This window comes from Sorghum bicolor, chromosome 2, assembly GCF_000003195.3.
Source record: "Sorghum bicolor cultivar BTx623 chromosome 2, Sorghum_bicolor_NCBIv3, whole genome shotgun sequence".
NCBI lineage: Eukaryota > Viridiplantae > Streptophyta > Magnoliopsida > Poales > Poaceae > Sorghum > Sorghum bicolor.
The window spans coordinates 19,615,575-19,642,792 of NC_012871.2; positions in this window are offsets into that span (position 1 = coordinate 19,615,575).

Here is a 27,218-nt window from a genome sequence, read left to right on the forward strand (position 1 = left end):
ATATTTCTTTTCTGGCGAAGTGTGCCCACTTTACGTTTCTAAAAAGTAAAGGCCTTCAAAAAGCAAGCAACTTCACCGCAAGGTGAAGTATGCCCACTTAGTCCCCGAGCCTGGTAGTAGGTGACGTAGATATGTGGTGCCAGGGTCTGAAAAGAAAAATCCACATAGAAACTTCAATACTATGATGCATCGCCAGATGCATCGTACCGATGTAGTCCCCGAGCTTGTTGGAAGGCTGTTGACATTCGTTAAGTGCAATAAGAATAAAAAAAATTCCGCAAGCGCACAGAACACATCGTAGTATTTTACCGGGAGTATTCTAGGAAAGCTAAGGTCAAAGAATCTGATAACTTACTATCATGCATCTACTAATTTAATAAACCAACTAGACTAAAGTAGGGGTAAATGATATATGATAGGTAATAATATAAAGGTGAGAATTCTATGATAAATGCGTAGATAGCCATAGCGGGAGGACAACGGGAGAGACCTAGGTTCCTGTATACTTCTGTATTACTTCAGTTCTATGATAACAAAGAATGAATAGATATAGCAATCACATATTAGCACTTTGGGACATCAGAACACCAACAACAGAAAGAGAACTGGAAGGGGGCTGGGAAGCTCTGACTACGGTCCTACAAACACCGATCCGAACGAGGTGGAATACGTCGACCGTTAGGGCTGTCACTACCCTAGGGCTACCACAACAATCCGTAGGACTGGGTGCAACCTCAGGTAACCTCTAGTAAAGACACCACGTCTACGCTAACGATTACTACTCTAATTACCATGAATAACTAGAGCACTCGATGCGAACGGAGATCTTATGCCCAAATATAACAACTATACTACTCGATAATAATAAAGGCATAAAAGTTAATAGAGAAGATAAACATATTAAAGCATAAGTCTTACAATAAATATAAAGACATAACAAAACTCTGAAGACTTCTCCAGAACCGAAGCGCAGCTCCGCTCTCCCTAACTCCCGACTAGGACTAATCTACTACATTGGAATGTCTAACCCTAATTCTCTATAGAGAAAAGGTTATCCTTTGAGGGCACCTCTCAACTCTATAATGATCTGTTCTCCTCCAGGGGCCAGGGGCCTTGCTTATATAGCCTCCTCCTTTGTGTTTTTTTGGTTCAGTAGGCGATGTGGTACTAAACTTTCCACCATATCTCATTAAAATGCACATAGGCCTTAATGGACCAAAATCTGATTTGGGCCCAATTAATCCCGCAGCTCTTTTATGTGGAGTCTTACTTTTATTAATATCTCTTGATTCCGAACTCCAAATATAGCAAATAATATATGCATTTCGATCAGCTCGACGAGATCTTTATAATGGTCTACTCCATTCTTTGATTGGTGCTTGTACCAGAGCGGGCGCCCTAGGATCAAGCGCGTCTCGGCTCCGCTTCGGTCGAGTTGTTTCTAGAGTGATTATGAAAATTACCGCACACATTAATTCTCTATGTAAACTCGACGTGTGGGCCTTTCCTTCGTATTTCCTGATAACCCCCTGCAGAAATAGACAAACACCAAAACTCGTGGAAATCTGTCAGATGAAACCCTAAGTCCAGGTGTCGGTTGCATTTGGATCCTTTTTCATGATTAGTTGACGGTTAAATGTGAGCATTAAGGACCGTCAGCAAGCTCCCCCAAGCTTAACCTTTGCTCGTCCCTGAGCAAAGATGGACTCAAGAGTTTCTGCAGTGGTTTCATGCCTTAAAGGTACACATGCGTTCAAACAAGATCTCATCTCTAGGTTAGGCTAAACTGTTAAGATTTAAACTTACTCATTTTACCTTCCACCATGGGGCTTGCAACCGTTACTCATCTCTTGAGCAGTTAAAAGATAGAACGGTCTAGTCAAGCGCCATGTCTCTTGTTCTTCGATTAACTATAGCTCTGGAGTTTTTGAAGATTTTCAAATAAAACTCAGAGATTCCTTGTATGACTCTCTCTAGTCTCTCTTTTGTGGTATTTCTAGATCCTTACCAAGGCAGTAATGGTGTATGCCTTCTCTCAAAGTATGTGGTATTTTTGGTATGAGGCATAGTGGTATTGCCTTCTCTCTCACCCTACTCTAATAAGGTTTTGATATCTGGAGCTCATAGGTGGGAGACAGCTAATACATACTTACAAGACACTTATTGCATAGTCAAACCATGGATCGAGAAGAACAAGTTAATAAGTCAAATCAAGATGTGCATGTGTGGCGAATAAATGGTGATAATGGTGAAAATAATGGTGAAAGTCTAATTCTACTTTTGCTCTTTTGAGTGGGTACATACCTTTCTTGCACTTGAGGCCTTTGAGGGTAATGAGACGCTCTATATTTTCTTTTTCTTTTTCTCTCAGGTGGGTATCTTGTACCCCTAATTCTACAATCGGACACTTGTCCATTTTTACCTCTCGTCTCACTTTTTCTTTTTTTTTCTTCTTTTTTTTGAGGTTTCGGGCACTTGCCCCTTTTTATTTCCTCGTATTCACTTTTTTTAGAGCACTCACCCTCCTGGAATAATATAGCAAGTGGTAGTAACCAAAATATCTTGAGCATTTATTTCACGGAGAATAATGTAGCAAGTGGTAGTAACCAAAATATCTTGAGCATTTATTTTAGGGGAATAATAGGGATAGGATAATGTTTTTGGCTATTCTCTCCTAGATAGGAGTAGAATAATTTTGGGTGAATCTGGATATGGAAATGAGTGGATGTATGTGGATGCGTACTTCTGGAGTAGAAACAGCATGTATGAGTGAACGTGCAAGTGAATCTTGATTTTAACCGCATGACAAGCTCCTAAGGGTCTACACAGCTTGACCACACTCAATGCTCATAAGCAGTAAAAAGTAAATATATGGTTCATAGTCTAATAAGCTTGTATATATGGTTGTGGTAGGATTTTAAACTCTCATCATACAGGAACTCATCATGCAACATTTTAAAAGATTTTCAAAGATAAAATTCTCTAGAATTCTAGCATCTCTAGGAATAGATAAACAACAGCTCAACCTTCCCATATCATATCTGTTAACGACTTAGATTTTTGATCAGATACTCTTCCCACAAATTCAGGTTTAGAGCAAGCTTTAAATTATAACAGTTATGCCTAAACTTGAGAGAGAGCTCAAATTTGAAAACTAGGTATTTGACAGAGCAACTATGCATCATATCCATCTAAGAGTTTATCATTGAAGTTCAGTTTGGCATAGACACTTTATTTATTTATTTAGCAAACTAAGCAAAGATATATATAAGCACAAAATGTTTAATTGGGTTTTTATGATTATGCATTTTTTATTATTTGAGTAAAATATAAATGTGAGTAGAAACACTTAGCTGGATAAATGGGGGTGCTCTCCCCCAAGTTGAATTTTAACGTATATTCATCATATCCATCTAAGAGTTTATCATTGAAGTTTAGTTTGGCATAGACACTTCATTTATTTATTTAGAAAACTAAGCAAAGATATATATAAGCACAAAATGTTTAATTAGGTTTTTATGATTATGCATTTTTTTATTATTTGAGTAAAATATAAATGTGAGTAGAAACACTTAGCTGGATAAATGGGGGTGCTCTCCCCCAAGTTGAATTTTAACGTAATTTCTTCTGATGTAGCTAGCAGGTGGCGTAGGTGTATTTGAATGTTGGCAGCTCCCTGATAGCGATTAGGATATCCTCCGTTTGCTAGTCTTCCTTGATCCTTGAATTCTGTGGAGCTCAAATAGACAACAAAGCTTTGTGGAACTGGTTAAGTGTTAGCATAAAATCTCTTAGCCTTTATCATGTTGAGCTTCCTCTAATAAATATTACTCTCTTTAGTAGGATCATTTATTTTTATATTTTCATTTTTACAGGACAAGAATAAATTTATTTTATTTTTATGCCACCACAGTGAATGGGTTTTATGCCACGAGCATACTCACATGGGGCTTACTGTTTTTAACATTTTTATTTTCTTTTCAAGAGAGCATGATTAACTAACAAGCTATTTAAGGAAAGTAAATAATTTAAGAAAAAAAAGGAATGCAGAAAGAATAAATATGGATAACTACCGATTTTACCTTTCGGCGAGGGTTCAATGTTTTAAATCTTCTGAACAAGACTTCTCACCGTGTTCATTCTTTAGGTGTGTCATTTGAGTTAGGTGTGGACCTTGACATCTGCACCTCTTGATACGGTGTCACCCATGTTTTTCGTTTGTCCAGCAGTTCGAAGTGCGGCGTTCGTAGCATCCTCCTCAGTGTGTTTGTGCTCGTAGATCCAGGTCCTTCACTTGGTAGATTCTGGGAGTTGGAAAACTCCTCCATGTTTTGCTCGAAGTGTATCCTGCTCATAGAGACAAGGCAGAGATCAAGTGCATGGGCCCTGTTGGTGGAAAACACCAACAGAACCAAAAGTGTATTTGTTCTTCTCTAACCTTTGTTGACGGTCCTTAAGTATCAAATTTAATTATCAAATAAATAAAGAAAAGGATCCAAATGCAACCAACACCCAGACTTAGGGTTTTATCTGACAGAATTCTACGAGTTTTGGTGTTTGTCTATTTTTGCAGGGGTTATCAGGAATTATGGAAGAAAGGCCCACACGTCGGGTTTACATAGAGACATTAACGTGCCGCGCAATTATCATACATCTAGAAGACTCTAGAAGCCACGGGAACGAAGCGGAGGCAGAACGGGGCCTGGCCCAGGGCGCCCGCCCTAGAGACCAGGGTGCCCGCCCCCCTCTGGTGTCCAATCAGGACCCATCTCGCGGATTACGCTCCACCAACCTAAAGGATCAAGGATAATTGTTCAATCAATGTCGGTTTGATCGGACGGCTCATATTCACTTGAAAGGACTATATAACCAGACCCCTTGGCCCCTAGAGGAGAGCACCTCTCAACACTAATTCATTATTCATCAGGGAGAAGAAGCCTCTGATCAAGCCCTAGAGCCACCACATCAATTAGATCTCTAGATTAGCATAGCTACATAGGATTAGAACTAGAAGGAGTCAATCTTCGATTGGTTTCCGGATCTGTCAAGAGGATTCTTGGTAATTCTCTATTGTTCTTCAATTGTTCATCTTTGTTCTTCAACATTATAAATATGACTTTGTTCTACTTCAATATATTGATTATGACTTTGCTCTACTTGTTTATATTCGCAATTATATTGTTCTTAGTTTATCATAGTTATATACTTGGCTTAGTTAGATTGGAATTATATACATGTTTAGGATCGTATAGCGTTTATCCATCGGATCCATGGGTAAATGATAGATATTGTGTAGGCGTGGTGCTTATACCGTATTTATCTGTGATTGTACCCTATATGCCAGGTCGCGGGGTAGTTCGTGGTAGTGACAGCTCCATTGATTCTTATATAGTCCTCCTCTCGTGTATAGGGCTGGCAGAGCAACATTATTATAGGGGAGTGATTGTGATGTATCTCATATTCATTGATAATATCACTATGCATGGGCGTAATCTTGTCTCACAATGATTGCTAAGTATAATTGCACTAACTATGATATGCTAGACTGTATAGTTAAGAATAACTTAGGAAATATTCTTGTAGTTTGTCCTAATTCCATGCTAATGACTTGCTAGAATATCTAATGAAGGTGCTTATCATATTTATATGTGGCTAAGTTATGTTGATCAGATTAATTATCTTTGTCACCATTCATTACTTTAATATATCCTTTATGTGACACTTATTCCCGTATAAAAGAGATAGATAGATGCTCTCAATTATACATGCAATGATAGATACTCAATTCTATACTCCATTCTATAATCAACATTGATGGTTACTAATCCCTTCCTAGTGGTAAAAATATAAATAACGATACCTGGAATACTTCCTGGTTAAAATGCTACATCGGTATTAATCTGTGCGCTTGCAGATCCCATTTATTATTTATTTAGAAGAGCAATTGCATATTTCAATACCGCGTCTCTTATGTCATGCTGGGGATGACAACTTGGCTTAAGTGGCATGAGGGATAGGTTTGGCATTTTTGCGCTGTTATCAGAATTAGAAAACTAAGTCTACTTTTGGTAGTGACGTTACGAATGTCCAACAACCTTAAGCATAGTGAGCAAGACAAAGTTGATGGATGATAAGATCATGAGTGTAGCATTTAAAATATTTGTTAGATCAGATCACTCAACCTTATGGAAAGATAATCTATCTAAGTGAATGTTTTTTTTCTTTACATGACTATCATTTTCCAAAGAACGGCAAAGTGGAGCAAGAGAGTGAAGAAGGGAAGAGTAAAAAAATGTGTGTGAGAGGGGTGATGTCGACGAAAGCTAGTCGGCAGTCTATCTTGGGGTATACCCACGGTAGTAGTTTATCGGTAGACGGTGCGCAAACTACGAACTCGATGGTGACGCAAGACACGGACAAGCTTTTTATCCAGGTTCGGCCGCCGAGTTGGCGTAATACCTACGTCCTGCGTCTGGTTGTATTGATTTGTGCTGAGAGAATATGATGTGTGATCTGTCCTCTAGGGGACCCCTGCCCCTCCTTATATATCCTGAAGGGACAGAGTTACAAGCAAAGTATCCTATTTGGTACAAAATCTTGTAGCCTTGCGGTGCACGCCGACCAGTCGTGCGCCGCACGTCTTCATCTTGTGGGCCGAGCCACCTCTGATGGTGCGGCCCATATAGGCCCATGAGGGTATAGGGGTTTATACCCCCACAGCTAGTCCCCGAGCACCATGTATTATGATGTAACACGCCGTCTTGAGCTTCTTCGATCAGTGCGGCTTGACGTCTTCAATAAGTAGGAAAGTCGCCCAAACAGTTGCAACGGTATTTTGACCAACTCAAAAGACAGTTGATCAACATTGACATCGAAGAAGCAGGTTGTTCGAAGAATGCATGGTGCTCTTAATCAAAAAAGATTTCTTTCCTGGTGAAGTGTGCCCACTTTATTTTTCTGAAAAGTATAGTCTTTCAAAAAGCAAGCATATTCACCGCAAGGTGAAGTGTGCCCACTTAGTCCCCGAGCCTGGTAGTAGGTGACGTAGGCACGTGGTGCCAGGGTCTAAAAAGAAAATCATAGAAATTCTAAAACTGAGATGCATCGACAGATGCATCGTACCGATGTAGTCCCCGAGCTTGCTGGAAGGCGAAGTATGAGCCTTGTAGCAAGGTCTAAAAAATTGAATTTACCAGTCCCCGAGCATATCATGCTCGTCTGCAATTGAATAGACTAATCGACCAGTCCCCGAGCATATAACGCTCGGTGGTCGGTACAGTCCCCGAATTCTCAAATTGGTGGGCTGGTCGACCAGTCCCCGAGCGTATAGTGCTCGGTGGTCGGTGCAATCCCCAAACTCTCAAATTGGTGAGCTGGTCGACCAGTCCCCGAGCGTATAGTGCTCGGTGGTCGGTGCAATCCCCAAACTCTCAATTGGTGAGCTGGTCGACCAGTCCCCGAGCGTATAGTGCTCGGTGGTCGGCACAGTCCCCGAGCACGGCGTAGGAACCGGTGGACGAGTCCCCGAGCGTGGTTGGGGACGTAAACGTGCTCGGTGGTCGGCACAGTCTTCGAGCACAGCATAGAGACTAGTCGACAAGTCCCTGAGCGTGGTTGGGAACGTAAACGTGCTCGGTGGTCGGAGCAGTCCCCGGGCACAGCGTAAGGAATAGTCGACGAGTCCCCGAGCGTAGCTTGTCGACTGGGCCCAACTCCTGAAAAATAAATATAAAAAATAGGTAGTACATGATGTATAAATAAACTTTAGATAAAAAATCAGTACTGAGATAAGTTTTAGATTTTTTGTTATAAAATTAGCACGAGTAGTTAATTCATCCTAGAGCTTGTACCAGCTCTGGTCTAGCCAACAATCAGCATGAGGTGCGAAACCTAGACACGCGTGGGATTGCCAGCCTCGCCAGAGAGCTACTGCCGACCACCCGGAACGCAGAGGGCGGATCTCGTGCACGTGTAGGGAGGAGTCGGAGACAGTACCGGCTCTGGAAAGCTCGTGTAGGAGAAAAAACTAGTGTGGCTAAACAAAAAGTTGTTTTTGAAGGATAATAAAAAATATTATGCCAAAAATAAATAAGATATTAGAAGTGTACTTATCTTTGGATGAAAGTCTGGTCGGTAACGACAAAATTGTCTGGCCCTCGAGCTTTTGGACTTGTTATCGTGACGGGGGTCGCGGTTGTCGTAGCGCCGTTCTTCGCGGCGATTATTATTGCGACTGGTGGTCAGAGCAAGTAGGCCAAACAACTTGGTCGTTAGCCCGAGCAGATCGATGTCGTCGATCTGCCTCTCTTTGTAGTAGGGAAGCAGGTGACGCATTGTCGGCGTGGTCAGAGACGCTGCTGGTGTGGTCGAAACCGTAGCCAGCGTGGTTGAAGCCGCCGCCGACGTCGATGAAGAAGTGGTTGGCGCAGATCGGATCTACACCTCCTCCGTGGTCATGGCGGTGAAGTTGTTGAGGCTGACGGTGAACGTGAAGTCGCCCGCCATGGCCGCGAAGTCGGGGATGATGGCCATCTTGTTCGTCGGGAGAGCTGTACGCACACCCCCTACCTGGCGCGCCACTGTCGACGAAAGCTAGTCGGCAGTGTACCTTGGGGTATACCCACGGTAGTAGTTTATCGGTAGACGGTGCGCAAACTTCGAACTCGATGGTGACGCAAGACACGGACAAGCTTTTTATCTAGGTTCGGCCGCCGAGTTGGCGTAATACCTACGTCCTGCGTCTGGTTGTATTGATTTGTGCTGAGAGAATATGATGTGTGATCTGTCCTCTAGGGGACCCCTGCCCCTCCTTATATATCCTGAAGGGACAGAGTTACAAGCAAAGTATCCTATTTGGTACAAAATCTTGTAGCCTTGCGGTGCACGCCGACCAGTCGTGCGCCGCACGTCTTCATCTTGTGGGCCGAGCCACCTCTGATGGTGCGGCCCATATAGGCCCATGAGGGTATAGGGGTTTATACCCCCACAGGTGAGGTGCTCCACCCGCTATCCTCTCTATTTATAGAGTTGATCACAGGCGGGGGAGTGCCCCCTCAACAGCTACTAGCAGTTGCCCAAAGGCCGAGGCCAGCAGGCCTTGGGCAGGGTGCGGCCGCACCCTGGTGCGCCCGCACCAGTGGTGGGCCCGCCTCTGCCCGGCATTTTGGCTACTGGCTCCAACGGCTCTCCCCAACGTCTCTCTGGTTACGATCAAACCTGGTTCGAAACTTTGCTCCAGATTTTGATTTTCCACAATTTATTCAAAACAATTTTGGTTTTCAAAAATTATATAAAAATAAGATTTGGAAATGTGAAATTTTATACTACCAGAATATAATTTTTATAAGATTTTCAGAGAAACTTTATTTTTGACTAAAAATAAAACTATAGAAAGAGAAACTTTTGGAAACTAAAAATAAAAACTTTCTATAAAAAGGGAAATTAAAATGAAATTTAAAGAATTTAAAAAGACATAACACCTGAGTGGGGACACCTCCCCCAAGCTTGCTTAATGTCGTGGGCCCCCTTCAGATATCTTTATTGGGACACAAATAGCACAAAATTTATTTTTATTATATATAGTTTTTTTAGATAACTACCGAATGCCTTCCGCAAGGGCTCAACATTTATAGTCCATTGGCAGGACTTCCTCCTCTTCATTTCTCTGCAGCTGCATGAACAAACTTGGGAGAAACCTTAGGTTGCCCCAAGATATTTCCCGTATTGTTGACAGGAAATGAAACAGCAATTTGAGCAACTAAGTTTTTATCATTTTATTGAAACTCAGCTGATGTTCAACAAAAGAAGATAGAGTTTCAAACATTCTATCATTGGAGGAAAGTTTTTAGCAAGATATGCATTAAACTTAGGTTGCTCTAAAACAAAGCTTCTCAAGGAAAGATGATTGAAATCGTAATTCGTATTGAAGTTGGAAGAATTACCTTGTGGGTGGTTATGATTGTTCCACCCATTATTACATGGTTGCTGATGTTGGCGAAACCCGTTGTTGATGTAGGATGTTTCTTCCTAGGTTTCGGGACAGTTGTTCCCAAAATGGCCAACATCTCCACAGACTTCACACTTCATGTGTGAGCCCATGGTTTGGACGGTGCCTTTGGTGAGCTTGGTGGCATGGTCGTCCAACCTCTTTATTCGGAGGTCTACTTTTGTAGCAAGCAATCCTGTCTCCTTCACGGAACACATGTCGTCTTGTGTTTCTCTTCCTTCTCCCCAACTTTGGTTTGCCACAATCTTTATGATGAGTGTGGTGGCATTCTCAATGGTGAGGGAGAGGAATGCCCCTCTAGCTGTGGTGTTAAGGTGCTCCATTGATATGGTTGTCAGGCCCTCATAAAAGTTCTGGAGCACAAGCCAATCTTCCATTCCATGGTGGGGACACGCTCGGACAAGGTCCTGCAGCCTTTCCCATGCTTCAGGGGTGGACTCGAGTGATGTTTGGTAGAAGTTGGATATCTCCCTCCTTAGAGCACTGGTTTTGCTCAAGGCGAAGAACTTGATGAGGAATGTTGTGGAACATTTGTCCTGTGTGTTGACAGCTTCCTTGCTCTTGTAGAACCACTATTTCACTTTCCCCGCAAGGGAGAAAGGAAATAGGCAAAACTTGATGCTAGTTGATGCGACGTCTTTGATGACGATGGTGTCGCACAACTCAAGGAAGTGTTGAAGATGAGCATTTGCTTCCTCATGTGGCAAGCCATGGAACTGGTTTGCCTGCACCATCGTAAGTAGGCCAGTGTGAAGCTTGAAGTTTCCATTCCTAGTGTTGACTACGGGCCCAATGGGCACGTTGGCAACAGCGGGGGTGGAATAGTCATGGAGTGACCTGGCCATGGCGGTTGAAACGGATGGTGCGGGGGTGAATGGTTTGTTTGTCGGTGGAGTAGCAGAAGAAGAAGCGGTCCGGGACATGTTCTTCCTTAGGAGTGCCTCCGGATTGTTGATGAAGTTGTTCGACAGGTCAAGCCATTCATACACTATCCTGTTTTCTTTCCAATAAAAAGGGGAAGAAAACAAGCGAAGTTAACCTGCCTAAACAATGGCTACCATTTGCTTATTTTGTAATCGATGCTAAATGCCAAAGCTAGATGTTTTTATTTCCTTTTGCCTTCCCCGGCAACGACGCCAGAAATGCTTGTTGGCATTTCTTAGCGTCACTACTAAAGATAGACTATAAATCCATCCTTAGCAACGGCACCAGAAATGTCGGGATTGATATTCCTAACCACCATTATGTTAGAAAGGTAACTCTCAGTCCGTACGACTCCAGCCTAAGTAATGCAGTCTAGTACTAATGATTAGAACTGCCAGATCGGCCTTCCTAACCATCCTTACTTGTGATATGCAATACTGTGGCACGGTGCCGTTAGGGCGTACATGAGGATTACAATCTTAAGTAACGGTACTTAGGTACACCAATCGATAGTTCAATAAGGATAAATCCGCAAGCGCACGGAACTATCATTGTAGCATTTCAACCCATGAGTGGGTATCGTTATTTATAATTCCCGTAGGAAGGCAGGATGAATGCATCTAGCTTTGGTATAAACATGATTACTTATTGAATGCATAGGTAAACATAGCATAGACAGCGGTAAGTTATAGTTCAAGGATAGTGGTCATATATAGCTATGCAAAGAACTATTAGTAAACATCTAACTAGCATGTCTAGCATCAGAACCAAGTCTGGGATGACACGGAGATCCCCGTAGCTAGACATCCCAGCTGATAGAGACTTTACAGAACTCCTACCGGAATACTAGAAAGATACCCGCATATCCGCTGATCTCCGCATACCCGAGCACCACGCCCGTGTAATTGGAAACAACTCCTAACCCCCATGGACCCCCACCCCTTCGGAGTGACAGGCTAAGTTAGAAGCAGCTATCACAGCCCAACGAACCGTCATCTTATCCCTAATTCTTCCCCTATTCATACTAACTTGATGAACGATGAAGAACAATGATGAACATGTCAAGAACATAACACATAAACTATATGTTGTTCATATATCATGATCATAACATGAACAAGACTATACTCTAGTTCATATGCATTGCTATATAAATAAGATAAGAACTTGAACATGAAAGAGAATTGTATTGTATTCATACCGAGGTGTTCTTTTTCTTCCAAATATACAAGTTCTACTTGCTAGCTCTTGCCTTGCTCTACCACTAAAACTAATCTAAAGAATACAAGAGGAATGTGTGGTGAGAGGCTCCAAATGACGGTGTTTGTTGAAAAGGGTGGAGTGCCTCTCTTTTTATAGTAGAACTAGGACGGTTTCTTGCATCTAAATTTGGTAGTAGGTGAAACCGTCCTATGCATGGTGGCATGCAACCGCCTAAGAAAGATGGGCCCGGTTTGCCGCCTCTAGGGGTGCGCGCGCACCAGGGTGCGGCCACACCCTCGGTGGGTCCCCCTGGCCACCGCCTTCGTGTGGTCGGTTTGGCTCTGGTCCTGGATCTCTCCTGTGGTTACGATCAGGCCCAGTTCTGCGTTGTTCGGGCCTTTCTCTATTTTCTTGGTTTGTGCATTTCTGAATACGTCTTTTGGTACTTCGCGCTTTCTTCGTGGTATGGCACATTTCCACTTGTTGCACTATAATTCCTGCAAAATATAATCACTATGGTACAAGTGGAACTTGTTAGTAATAAAATGCATGTGTGTATATAATATGATTGCTTCTTCTCCTTTTGGATCAAGTTGGCAGTTTATAATTAGTCTATAATGACTGCCAACACATACCATGCTCGGTGGTCGGTGTAGTCGCCAGACTTCAGATGAATGGGCTGGTCGACACGTCCCTGAGCATACCATGCTCTATGGTCGGTGCAGTCCTCATTTTTCAAATGAATGGGCTGGTCAATCAGTCCCTAAGCATACCATGCTCGGTGGTAGGTGCAGTCCCCAACTTCTTAGACGAATCCAAACAGACTTCATATCATAAATAAATTTTTCGTCATAAATTGCTGACGTGACGAGGTGTCCGGACGTCTTGTCAGTGCGGCGCATGAAAAGGGGTGCACTCTTATGACATAGCCGCCCATCACACGTATCAAGAAGGAAAAGAACATTAATATTAAAATAGGCCGCCAAATTTACCACAACAGATTTGGGAAACCGAAACGCCACTGCCTCCGCAAAGACCGCACATTTCCCCAAAAATCGAGAAATGGAGGAGGTGGTGCCGCTGTTATAAAGAGGCCATCAGTGTATCCGTAGGATCTCACCCAATAGTTGGTTAGCATTCTGCCTTCTGCCTTCGTCCTCCCCACTAATTCCAACTCCACCAAATCCAGCTCGAGGTTCTTCGCTCGAAAGATGGCCAAGAGCGACGCAAAGAAGAGGGCCGAGATGATGGCCAAGGAGTGGAAGAAGTCTCGGTGCACCACCAGGTCGCTCAATGACCTCGTCGAGATGGGACTGCTGCACAATCAGGAGCTCGGTGGCTGGAGGGCGCCGGAAGGGGAAAGCTACCCGGATCCCCGAGCTGGTGAGATTGTCATATTTGAGGATTTTTTCAAGAGGGGATTAGGGGTACCAATTCATCCGTTTGTTCAGGGATTGCTGCTTTACTATGAGATTGGGATCTGCAATCTGCACCCGAACTCTATTCTGCTTGTGGCGACCTTCATTCACCTCTGTGAGGCGTTTGTTGGCGTTGAGCCACATTTTGACCTTTTTCGTTACTTATTCTTCTTGAGGAAGAAAAGAGCAGTCGGAGGCTCTAAGATTGTAGGTGGAGTATACCTCAATCTTCGCGACGGATTGAAGAATCACTATCTCAGCTGTCCCTGGAACACTTCCCTCACTGAGTGGTACAAGAGGTGGTTCTACATCAGGGAGGAGGCGGGCAGCGCCACGTTCTGCGATGTCGGCAACATCCCCGAGAAGAGGGTCCCCTAGACGGACCGACCAGAGTATACTGGTCAAGTGTCGGAGCTAATGAACCTGATTGACTTGTCGCACTTCGATGGGCCAGGAGTGGTCGGGAATTTCCTCAGCCGACGAGTCATGCCTTGCTAGAGGAGGGTGCATTCGGCGTATGAGTACCAAGGCGGCCAAGACTTGACCAGGATGCACCATGATAACTTGAAGAAGCCGGAGATCCAGCGAAGGATCAACGAGCTATTCAACCTAGCTAATAGTAGCTTCGTACAAAGCGATGACCGAATGCACGCCTACAAGCTAGGTCGACCAGCTCCCAAGGTAAATGACGACTTTGTTGGTTTGTAATGTTATAAAGTGTCATGCCCTTGTGCCGATAACTTGTCGCTTTTGCATTGTAGATCGAAGACATTGACCGGGCGATGGTGTATGTATCACTGGCGCCCGGTATGGAGCACACGACCGGAGTGGATCCTCTGGCAGACAACGCTGCTCGATGTTACCGATACACCAGCAGTGACGAGGATGACAGCCGTCCGGCGCCGACCACCGACGACAGGGTGGCCGGCAAGAGACCGATGGCCGTGGGGCCATCCCAGGCAGGAGCGGCGCCAGCGGGAGCAGCGCCAGGGCTGGGTACTGGCGAAGGCTCAGTCTCAGGGAGCTGAACGCCCAAGCGCTGCCGACTCCTTCGAGTCATCGATAACGACGATGAAGAGGATGAGGCAGCCCCTACCCTAGTCCGCAAGCCTCGCGGCCGCCCAGACGTCGCCCTGACCGATGGCGGTTGGGTTGCTCAGGACCCACCGACCACGCACGTCGAGCAGGCGCACCCGAGCAAGGCGGGGGCCGCTGTAGTGACTAGGCGCGCCAGGCGAAGTGTTTTCATGGCATCCCACAGGAGCTCAAACCTATAAGTCAGGAGAGAATAGCTACATTTTTTGTGAAGTTTTTAAGTTCCAGTGTAGTAATTCTTTGAATTAAACTGTGCAGCGCTACCTCAGATGTTGACCCCAGCGCTATTTTTGGCTCGGGGCCAACTGAGCCAGTGACCGACGAGCAGACAACCATGGGGCAGACTGCCCAGAGCAGCCCGTGGCACGGCCCGTTGCTGTCCCGACGATGGAGAGGGTCGCCGAGGACCCGGCCCGAGAAAAGGCCGACACGAGCGCCCCGACAAGGGGTGATGAAACTGCAGGGACTACCCCACCGAGCAGTGTGGGGGAAGATAAGAACAGGGCTCCATCCCCTGCTCCGGTGGAGGAGCCGCCCGTAGAGGCTCCCGCGTAGGAGGGTGCTCCTGACCATGGTAATGGTCCTATGATGCCCTCGATCGTGGTTGGGGGTAGCACAGAGGGCAAGGAAACTCAGGCGGCCTCCGACGATGAAGTGGAAGAGATCCAGGGGCGCCCCCACGATGGTCGCCAACACATCTATGTATGGCACCATCGTGAGGACCACTAGGCCGGCCATGACGAGATCGCCGAGGTCGAGGAGGCGGAGAGAGTGGAGCGCGCTGCCAAGTGCCTCATCAACGAGGTTAAGGTAAGTGATCTCGCATTTCATTAGAGTATGTAAGTCTTGGAATGTTCACTAGTTTGCATACTTGAAATCCATAGGATGCGATGAAAACGGCAAAGTATCGTAAAAGATGCTTCGACCAGATTGAGGGTGTGGTCGCCGAGAACAAGGCTCTGACCGCGGAGGTGGACCGCCTTCAGTTGGAGGCCGAGAGGGAGGCCAAGGAGAAGGCTGCTTAGGAAGAGCGTATGCTGGACCTGACTCGGTGACTAGCCGATAAGGACCATGAGAAGAAGGGTAAGTCAAATTACTAGTCGCTTGGTCGTATCTGTTCGATTTCCTTGATGATCAAGCACTGCTGCAGGCCTGGAGGAGGAGATTGAACGCCTCCAGAAAGAAAAAGACCAGCTCAGCCAGGAGCATGCTCGCGCGCTAGAAAGCGAGCGAAAGGTTGGCGAGGAGCTGAAGACGAGGAACCGAGAGCTGATCTGTTTTGACTCACTGATCATGAATTCTTTATTATCATAGTCTAAAATTGACTGTCCTCTTATTTTGAAACTTGTCGTAGTGCTCAAAGCCAATGCCAAGAAGCATGTTGAGGACCTGGTCAAAGACCGGGACTCGTGGAAGACAAACTGCATCAAGATCTGGAAGGGAGTTGCCCCAGTGCTAGACCTGATCAGCCCAGAACTCCTCGAGGACCAGCCCCGCGTGTAAAGGCGGAACCTAGTTGAAAAGGCGCAGCAATCGTGGGGCCGGCTCCAGCAGTTTGTGAAGGACGTTGGGGAGTTCGCCGGAGCCCATGTCCTCAGCATGGTATGTGCTCACTACCCGCTGGTTGATCTGTCCCGCCTGGAGGAGGGCTACCCCAAGGAGATTGGTCCGAAGGAGGCGGATGATCTTCGCGTCAACCTGCTAGACCTGTCGTCGACAGTGATCAGCGACATCAACCTTTGCGGGACGCTGTTGACGGTCCTTAATGCTCATATTTAACCATCAACTAATCATGGAAAAGGACTTATATGCAACCAACACCTAGACTTACGGTTTTATCTGATAGAATTCCACAAGTTTTGGAGTTTGTCTATTTCTGCAGGGGGTTATCAGGAAATACGGAAGAAAGGCCCACACGTCGGGTTTACATAGAGATATTAACGTGCAGCGCAATTTTCTATCATCTAGAAGACTCTAGAAGCCACGGGACCGATTCGGAGACCGAGAGGGCTCAGGGACAGGGCGCCCACCCTAGTCCTGAGGGCGCCCGCCCACCTTTTTCCACCAAACAGAGTCCAATTCGGGGACAACACTCCACCGACCTAAAGGATCAAGGAAAACCATGCGATTAATGTCGGTTTGATCCAACGGCCCATATTCACTTGAAGGGACTATAAAACTAGACCCCCTGGCCCCTAGAGATCATACCTCTTCTACAGAATCAAAGCTAGGGTTTCAATTCTTCATCCAAGTAGAGAGAATCCCTCTAGTTCTTCTAGTTCTACCTCTAGTTCATCTAGATCTAGTTCTAGTTCATCTAGTTCTAGTTCTAGTTCCTCTAGTTCTAGTTAGTTCTAGTTGTAATCTAGAAAATAGGGAGAGAGAAGAGGAGAGCGGAGGAGGAGCCGGATCTGTCAGATCTTCCTCAACATTGTACTTTTGCAGCAACTGGTTCGTCCTTCATTGTTCTCTAGGTTCTTCAACTCATAATTCCTGAGTTCTTTAATTAGTTTTATTTACATTCAAGTTATTTGTTGGATTCCCGCTTGCATCAAGTGCTCTAGTCTTTATAACGCTAGAGTAGTAATTAATAGATTAGACATGGTGTTTAGTCTTGCGATTACCTGGAATTGCACCCAATCCTACGGATTGTTGTGGTAGCCTTAGGGTAGTGACAGCCCTAACGGTCGACGTATTCCACCACGTTCGGATCGGTGTTTGTAGGACCGTAGTCAGACCTTCCTAGCCCCCTTCTCATCTCTTTCTGTGGTTAGTGCTCTGATGTCCCGATATAGATAATCTTGAAGTAATTCTTGATTCTTAGATCCACTAGAGAACTCTCAGGAAACTTCCTCTCTTCCCACCAAAAACAATTATATAGTTATCCTTGGGCGATCTTGGGTCTTAATTAGTACACTCACGTTCTCTGTGGAAAATCGATACTCTGGAATACCCCCGGGTGAAAGCTACATCGGTATCCGTGCGCTTGCGGATTTTTCTGTTTGCGTTTAAAATACCCAACAGACGCCTACTCCTCCTAGTCAACCAGGGTCAGACAAGTCAGCCAGGGAGTTGTCGGAGGCGTCGATTGCAGGAGATGGACGGTCGACGCCTGCGGTCTCGACCAGCCAGGCGCCGGTGGCCCCGACCCCTTTGACGGCACCAGTGGCCCGTGCGAGCGAGCGGCTTGAGCAGTAGGCTCTAGTTTAGTCTGTAGGCATAGACTAGGAACCACCCAGAGGGGCCTTTATTGTAAACTTTGTTTATAAAGTTTGTAATAAAGTCTAGATTTAAGAACCATGGTTTTGAGCGCTGTAAATAATTTGTGGAAGTGTTGTATCACTGAATATTTCGGGTACCCTTGATCGATTTCATTGTGTGACTTGTCAAGGACAGTTGTTGTTGTACTTGTCGAGTAGTCTGCATACCAAGGAATATACGACGGAAAAACAAAATTTATTATTGTTCATAAGGAAAAAGATACAAGTAAGATGTACTGCTTCTTAGGGGTAGAAACGTCGTAGTTTGTCTATGTGCCAGGAGTTAGGGAGACTTGTTTCGTCTAGGTAAGCCAGCCTGTAAGAGGTGGGGTGCGTGACTTCGGTGACCACAAAAGGTCCCTCCCAGGGCATAGATAGCTTGTGCGTTCCTTCCTAGCTTGTTTTCCATTTGAGTACCAGATCATCGACCATGAAGGAGCGATCCTTAATGTTCTTGTTGTAGTATCGTCGCATAGCTTCGAGGTACTTTGTTGTTCGAAGGCAAGAAGCTAACTGTTTCTCCTCTGTGCAATTGATTTCAAGTTCTCTGGCATGGTCTGCTGAAGACTAGTCGAAATGCTCGACTCTTGGAGATCCGAACACTACGTCAGAGGGGAGCACTGCCTCAGCCCCGTAAATCATGAAATAGGGGGATACGCCAGTGTTCTGACTAGGCTGTGTTCGGAGACCCCAGACCACAGCTGGTAATTCTTTCATCCACCATCCTGGTGCTCTGTCATTTTCCTTATATAGCCTATTTTTTAATGCGTCTATAATCATCCCATTAGCTCGCTCCACTTGTCCGTTGGCTCGAAAATGAGCTACCGACACGTACTTTACGACTATGCCTCTGCCATCACAGAAGTCCCAGAATATAGTGCCGGTGAACTGAGTGCCCAGGTCGGTGATTATGCTGTTAGGAACCCCGAATCTATGTATGATTTGATTGAGGAATTCTACAGCCTTCTCTGAAGTTGCTTTGACCATTGGCGTGTACTCTATCCATTTGGAGAACTTGTCGACCAGCACAAATACGAACTTGAAATTGCCCGGAGCGGGTTTGAATGGCCCAATCATGTCAAGGCCCCAGCAAGCGAAAGGCCAAGATGATGGTATCGTCTGGATTTCGTGAGTGGGTACATGAGTCCTTTTGGCAAAGAGCTGACAACCCTCACAATGCTGAACTAGCTTCTTGGCGTCAGCTACAGCGGTCGGCCAGTAAATCCTGCCCAGAAAGCTTTTCCGACCAGCGTTCGAGAGGCTGCGTGGTTGCCACAAGATCCAGCGTGTATGTCATCTAGCATCTTGATTTTGTTGTCTTGGGTGATGCACTTTAACAAGACTTCTGAATTGGCGTTCTTGCGCATAAGTTGACTGTCGACTATTATATAGTTTCTGGATCGTTGGATGAGGCGTTCATTCTCGGTCTTGTCTTGAAATCCGGAACCGTCTAGGAGATACTTGATGAAGGGCATGCGCCATTTGTCGTTGCTGGTTGTCGGGGTAACGTCTTGGACGAGTAGTGCCTTGTTGTTTGGCTCGTCGACCAGGTTCGTTCCAATGCTCGGTTTGTCAATGTCTTGGACGAAAATGCCTTGTGGAATCTGAGCCCGGGATGATCCTATCTTTGATAGCGCATCTGCTGCTTGATTCTTGTCCCGGACCACATGTATGTACTCTATCCCATAAAAGCTGGCTTCCCATTTGCGGATCTCCTTGCAGTATAGATCTATTTTCTCATGAGTCGTGTCCAACTCCTTATTTAGTTGGTTAATGACCAGGGCGGAGTCACCGTGGACATAAAGGCGCTTGATCCCCAGTTCCACAGCCAATCGTATGCCAAGTAAGCATGCTTTGTACTCGGCAACATTGTTGGATGTCGGGAAGAGGATCCTAAGGATGTAACGTAGCTTGTCCTTGTTTGGTGAAATGAAAAGGATCCCAGCGCTAGCACCGTTGATGTTTAGGGACCCGTCAAAGAACATTGACCAGTGGTTGGAGATGTCTAGAGCAGGTGGTGCATTGAGATCTGTCCACTCTGCGATGAAGTTGACCAGGGCTTGAGACTTGACCATTGTACGACTCTAGAAATCCAACAAGAAGGGGCATAGCTCCATAGCCCAATTTATGATTCTGCCATTGGCGTCCTTATTGCGCAACATGTCTCCCAGCAGAAAGCTTGTAGTTACTATGACATGGTGGCCATCGAAGTAATGTTACAACTTCCTAGAAGTGATTAGAATAGCATAGATTAACTTTTGTATCTGGGGGTATCTGGTCTTGGACTCATTTAGGACTTCGCTTATAAAGTAAGCTGGTCGCTGGACTTTGTAGACGTGGCCCGGTTCGTCCCGCTCTACTACAAGCACTGTGGAGACGACCCGGTCGGTGGCCGCGATATAGAGGAGCAGGTCCTCGTTAGGTTGAGGCGCGGTGAGAACAGGGGGTGAAGTGAGGAAAGTCTTGAGCTGCGCAAATGCGGTGTCACCTTCCTCTGTCCAGGAGAATTTTTCTGATGCTTTTAGTAGTATGAAGAAAGGGAGGCCTTTCTCTCCCAATCTAGAAATGAACAGGCTAAGAGCGGCCATGCATCCCGTAAGCTTCTGTACGTCTTTTATGTTTTTGGGTGGTCGCATACCGAGGACCGCCTTAACTTTTGAGGGGTTCGGCCGTATGCTGTCGCGGCTGATGACGTTGCCGAGCAGTATGCCGGAGGGAACCCTGAAGATGCATTTTTTGGGGTTGAGCTTCCATTTGTATTTGTTTAGTGCTTTAAAGGTGCGGTCTAAGTTGTCGATCAGAGTGCTAGCATCTCTGGTTTTCACGACAACGTCATCGACGTAGGCCTCGATAAGGTCGTCACATATCTCGTCATGGAGACATTGCTGAATAGCATGTTGATAAGTGGCTCCGGCATTTTTTAGCCCGAAGGACATGGTGGTGTAGCAGTATGCACCAACGGGCGTAATGATGGAGGATTTAATCTGGTCGTCCTCCTTTAGTGAGATCTGGTGATAACCAGAGTAACAGTCAAGAAAAGATAGTAATTCGCATCTGGCCGTTGAATCGACCACCTCGTCTATGCGGGGGAGACTAAAAGGATCTTTAGGACAGTGTTTATTGAGATCGGTGTAATCAACACACATTCTCCATTCATTATTCTTTTTCCTTACAAGGACCAGATTGGCGAGCCAATCAGGGTGATACACTTCTTTAATAAACCCGGCTGCTAAAAGCCGTGTAACTTCTATCCTAATAGCCTCCTTTTTGTCATAAGTGAACCGTCATAGCTTCTGCTTGATTGGCCTTGCGGTCTTTGAGATGTTTAAGGAGTGCTCGATTAGGCTTCATGGGACACCGAGCATGTCTGCGGGTTTCTGTCAACGAAAACTGGTCGGCAGTCTACCTTGGGGTATACCCACGGTAGTAGTTTATCGGTAGACGGTGCGCAAGCTACGAACTTGATGGTGACGCAAGACACGGACAAGCTTTTTATCCAGGTTCGGCCGCCGTGTGGGCGTAATACCTACATCCTGCGTCTTGTTGTATTGATTTGTGTCGAGAGAATAATGTGTCCTAGGGGGTCCCTTGCCTCTCCTTATATAGTCCAGAGGGCAGGGTTACAGATCTGGAATCTAATCCTAGTCGGTTACAATTGCCATAGATAGTACGATATCAATTTCTATTCTAACCGACTAGAATTCTACTTGATCTCCACGTCTTGTTTCCTTGCGTGAAACCCCAAGCAGTTGGATCAAGTCTAGGATTTGTCTCGTAATGGGCCAAGCCTCCTGGCCCAAGTCTAGCCGTGAGGGTATAGGGGTTTATACCCCCACAGCTAGTCCCCGAGCACCATGTATTGTGATGTAACACGCCGTCTTGAGCTTCTTCGATCAGTGAGGCTTGACGTCTTCAATAAGCAGGAAAGTCGCCCAAACAGTCGCAACGGTATTTTGACCAACTCAAAGGACAGTTGATCAACATTGACATCGAAAAAGCAGGTTGTTCGAAGAATGCATGGTGCTCTAAATTAAAAAAGATTTCTTTCCTGGTGAAGTGTGACCACTTTACTTTTCTGAAAAGTATAGGCCTCGAAAAAGCGAGCATATTCACCGCAAGGTGAAGTGTGCCCACTTAGTCCCCGAGCCTGGTAGTAGGTGACGTAGGCACGTGGTGCTATGGTCTAAAAAGAAAATCATCTTAAAATTTCTAATACTAACATGCATCGCTAGATGCATCGTACCGATGTAGTCCCCGAGCTTGCTGGAAGGCGAAGTATGAGCCTTGTAGCAAGGTCTAAAAAACTATCCAGTCTCGGAGCATATTATGCTCATTTGCCATCGTATAGACTAATCGACCAGTCCCCGAGCACATAACGCTTGGTGATCGGTACAGTCCCCAGTTCTCCAAACTGGCGGACTGGTCGACCAGTCCCCGAGCGTATAGTGCTCGGTGGTCGGTGCAGTCCCCAGGTCTCTAAACTGGCAGACTGGTCGACCAGTCCCCGAGTGTATAGTGCTCGGTGGTCGGTGCAGTCTCCAGGAACGTCAGTCCTCCACCAATTTTAGTCTGTTATTTTGAAAGAAAGAAAAAAAGGGCATCTTGACACATTAATGTGTGATGTGTCGAGACATCCTGACGCATTGTTAGATGGCTGTGTGAAAAGGTGCGCCTGGTAACTGTGCAGCTGCTCTTTGCACGGTTCAAAAAAAGGAAACCATCAATTATACAAAAAGGCCACCGTATTAACTGCCGGTAATTGTTAAAAACCGAAACGCCGCGTCCGCCGCTGGGCCCGCCCACTTCCCAAGAATGCGGGAAGTGGGAAGGGTGGAGTTGTTGCTTATAAAAGCTTGACATTGCCCCCATATTCTTTACCCTGCCATTGCCTTCGAGCTTTCCATTCTTGCCATTCTTGCCTTCTGCAATCACCGTCAGTCCGCCCAACTCGCAGTCATTCCCGCAGCGTCAATGGCGAAGAGTGACTCCAAAAAGAGGGCCGAGCTGATGGCTAAGGAGTGGAAGAAATCCCGGAGCAGCGTGAGGTCCCTCAATGACCTCGTCGGCATGGGACTGCTGCACAGCCAAGAGCTCGGCGGCTGGAGGACGCCAGAGGGGGAGAGCTACCCCGACCCCCATGCCGGTGAGATCGTGGTTTTCAAAGATTTTTTCAAGAGGGGCTTTGGGATTCCTGTCCATCCTTTTCTCCAGGGGCTTCTTCTTTACTATGAGATCGGGATCTGCAATCTGCACACGAACTCCATTCTTCTTATTTCTACTTTCATCCATCTGTGCGAGGCCTATGTTGGGATAGAGCTGCACTTCGATCTTTTCCGCTACCTTTTCTGTTTGAGGAAGAAGGGAGCAGTTGGAGGCTCCAAGATTGTAGGTGGAGTATACCTCAATCTGCATGACGGAATGAAGAACCGGTATCTCAACTGCCCGTGGAATACTTCTCTCACCGAATGGTACAAGAAGTGGTTCTACGTCAGGGAAGAGCCGGGCAGCTCCATGTTCTGCGACGTGGGCTACATTCTCGAGAAGAGGGTCAGTTGGACAGACCGCCCACAGTTCGCTGGTCAGGTAGAAGACCTGATGAAGCTGATCGACTGGTCGCGTTTAGACGGGCTGTTGACGGTGGATATACCATAGAAATCCACATACAAAACACCGTCAACATGCCTCGGTTGCAAGGGGAAACGACATGACATGAACATATTTTATCCATAACTAGTTCCACTTGTACTCTTAGCTTGTTTATGCAGGAACAACAAATTCAAGACATTATTTGACAAAGCCAACATCAGAATCATCAAGAGGAGATCGAGGGGACAACAGGTGACACCCTGGGCCCACAGGGAGGGGGTCGCCCGACCCCTCTTTGGTGGGACCCAGGTGTGCCACCTAGTCCACCGACATAAGGGACCCCTGTGGACACTGCTGGTGGGCCCAGAGGCCCAGAAGTGGGGTCGCCCGACCCCACATCAAAGGCGGTTCCAGGGTCGGTGGCCTCCCACCGACCTTCCCCACATGTCCCACATGTTGATTTGCCCCTGCCGTTGATCAAATGGCGGTTGTGAGGTCGGTTTGATCCAAGGGTGGAGAGAAGATGTCACGCGGATCGATGACGTGGCGATGGAGTAACCCCTACTCCATCTCCCTCTATAAAAGGCAGCCTCCATCCTTCATTTCAAGTGTGCAATTCCAAGGCCAAGTGCATTACAAGTTCCAAGCATACAAGTAGAGTAGTAGTTAGTCTAGAGTGGGAGTTAGAGTCGAGTCGAGCGAAGCTCGGGGTCTCCGGAGTCGTCTTCTGGAGAGTCTGGTATAGCTCTTGTACCTTTCTACTTTTGTAAGACTTTCCTTTTATTAATATATTATTCTTACTTTACTTTACTGAGTTCTTACTTAGTGCAAGTCTTTTAGTCTTGTTGTGCATTTACTTTAGTAATATAGTTGTCTTAGTGAAGTTAGTGACCTGTAACCACTCCTGTGTGTGCATCATCGTCCTATCTTGTATAGGAGCTCTAGCTAGCTGCAACTAGTTAGCGTTGTAGGATTAAGTGTGAGCGTGGTGCTCATACTTAAGATTACCTTTGATTACCGCTGGCTTGAACGGAAAGTAGGAGCGCACTCCCTAGTAGGTGACAGATCGTGGGCGGCATTAGGTTCTCCTCACGTACAGGCTAGTTCTTAAAAGGTAAGGCGTCCATAAGCCCAATAGTCGCTTTCGGTAAGGGGTTAGGTGAAAAACCTTCTAAGCGTCTTACCAGCTCGGCTATCCCTCGCACACAGTTAGTAAGGCTCTAGCGTAGTTAAGACAATTATCTATTAAAGTAAGTCACAGAAGTCAAGTTAGATACATAGGAGTCCTTTACTCACTCGTTGTCCTCCCACCTAGCTAACTCTACCATTTACCTTTAGCATAGGACCTTGGATTCACCACTACCCTTCCTATTCGTTATTTACCACCCTTATTCACTAGTTGATACTAGATAACTCAAGGAATCTCATTCCCCTTTTTGTTAAACACACTTAGCCGCTTTCCCTTGGGAAAATATAAATTACGATACCTTGGAATACTCCTTGGTGAAGTGCTACAGCGGTACATTCTGTGCGCTTGCGGAATTATCCAATAGTAAATAGAGTTACCCTACCAGGGCACTTCTGGCGCCGTCGCCGATATCCGGTGGTTGCGTTAAGAAGTGTCAACAAGCATTTCTGGCGCCGTTGCCGGGGAGAGCGTCTGTCTAAGAGTTTTAACAAAAAGAGAATCCAGAGTTTGCTAGTTATCAAGTAGTGATAGGGATAACCCATCACTTGTCTTGTCTTCCTTTATTGTGAAGCCTGACAGTGTATGAGCGGTTTCCAATTGCCGTCAAACTTCGTTGAAGATCCTGAGCAACTGTTGAGGAGAACTAGACGTCGTCAAGTTCCACCTCAAAGGTTCATCTCGAACCTGAATCCGTTAGAGGAAGGAGTATCTGCACCGGTTATCAAAGAAGCTATGGCCCAGAAGACCATCTCTGAGTACTCTGCGCCGTCGGCTGACAATGTCGCCACGGGTCCGCAGCTTAACTTGGGGGATGCGACTTTTGAGTTGAAGCCTGCGCTTATCAATATGGTGCAAGCTAATCCCTTCTGTGGAAAGCCACACGAGGATGCCAATGCCCATCTCCAACACTTCTTGGAGGTGTGCGGCACCTTCACCATCAAGAATGTCGCCGCAGACGCCATCCGTCTTCGCCTCTTCCCATTCTCGTTATTGGGGAAGGCGAAGCAATGGTTCTACGCCAACAAGGGTGAAGTGACCACGTGGGAGAGGTGCGCCAATGCATTTCTCAAGAAGATCTTTCCGATGGGCAAGACCAGCGCCCTTCGTGGAAAGATTTCCAGCTTCCAACAGCAAGCAGATGAGACGATTCCCGAAGCATGGGAACGTCTGCAGGAGTACATTCGCGCCTGTCCTCATCATGGGATAGAGGAGTGGCTCCTAATCCAAGGTTTCTACCATGGCCTGACCGGTTTGGCCTGTAGTCACCTTGATGCTGCCGCTGGAGGAGCATTCTTGCAACACAATGTCAAGGATGCCAAGGACCTCATTGAAAAGATGGTTATAAACCAAGGATGGAATGAGGAACGCCTCCAACCCAAGAGAAGAGGTGTCCATGCCTTGAATGAGGTGGACATGCTCTGTGCTAAGATGGACCTCTTAATGAAGAAGATGGAAGAAAGTTCCAAGCAAGAGACCATTCAACCTTACACCACTGCACGGGCCATTGAATTTGATTCATGGTGCGAAGTGTGCGGAGGAGATGATCATTCGGGAAACAATTGTCCCGAAACAAAGGAGGAAGTGAGCTTCATCAACAACAACAACAATGGGTACCGGCCCCAACAATAGCAATGGAACTCGCGCCCTTCTACCAAGGTAATCAAGGTAATGGTTACAATCAAAATTTCAATAATTCTTTTGGTAACCAACCTTCTCTTAGAGATCTTGTCTTAGGCCAATCTAAAATCAATGATAGCATTAACAAGAAAATGATGGCTAATGATAAGATCCTTGAAAACTTAAGTGAAAAGTTGGATAGCTTTAACTCTGCTATGAAAAATCAGTTGAGCTTTAACAAAATGCTAGAAACACAATTAGCTCAATTAGCAGCAGCTGTCCCATCCTTCGAGCAAGGTAAGATCCCAGGGAAACCTGAGGACCCAATTGAAGGAGTTAAACTAGTTACTACGAGGTTCGGTAAGCCTCCGGTACAATCCAACTGGAGCTATCTTCTGGATTCGCCCTTCATCACCAAGAAGGACGACCCAGGCCTGCCGACCATCACCTGTGAGATCGGACCGCAAATCTTCCACAACGCCTTCTGCGACCTTGGATCGGGTGTCAACATCATGGCCAAGGTAACTTATGATAATTTGCTAGGGGGGCCTTTGCACCCCACATTTGTTCGTTTGCAGATGGCAGATCAGACGATCAGGTTCCCTGAGGGGTTGGCAAGGGACATACTGGTAAAGGTCCAAGACGACTACGTCCCTGCCGACTTCATCATTTTGGATATGGGATCCAATAATGATGTCTCGATCATCTTGGGAAGGCCATTCCTCAACACGGTCAATGCAGTCATCTATGTGGGGTCCGGCCAGATTCACCTCCAATTCCCAGGATGGAAGGTAAAATGTCCATTCAATGGTTATAAAGCTAACATGCAGGTGAAGGACAAAGAACCTCCGACTAAGCCTCGCCACATCCGACGCCGAAGGGACAAGAGAGGTAAGTCGGCCAAAAGGGCCGAAAAGAAA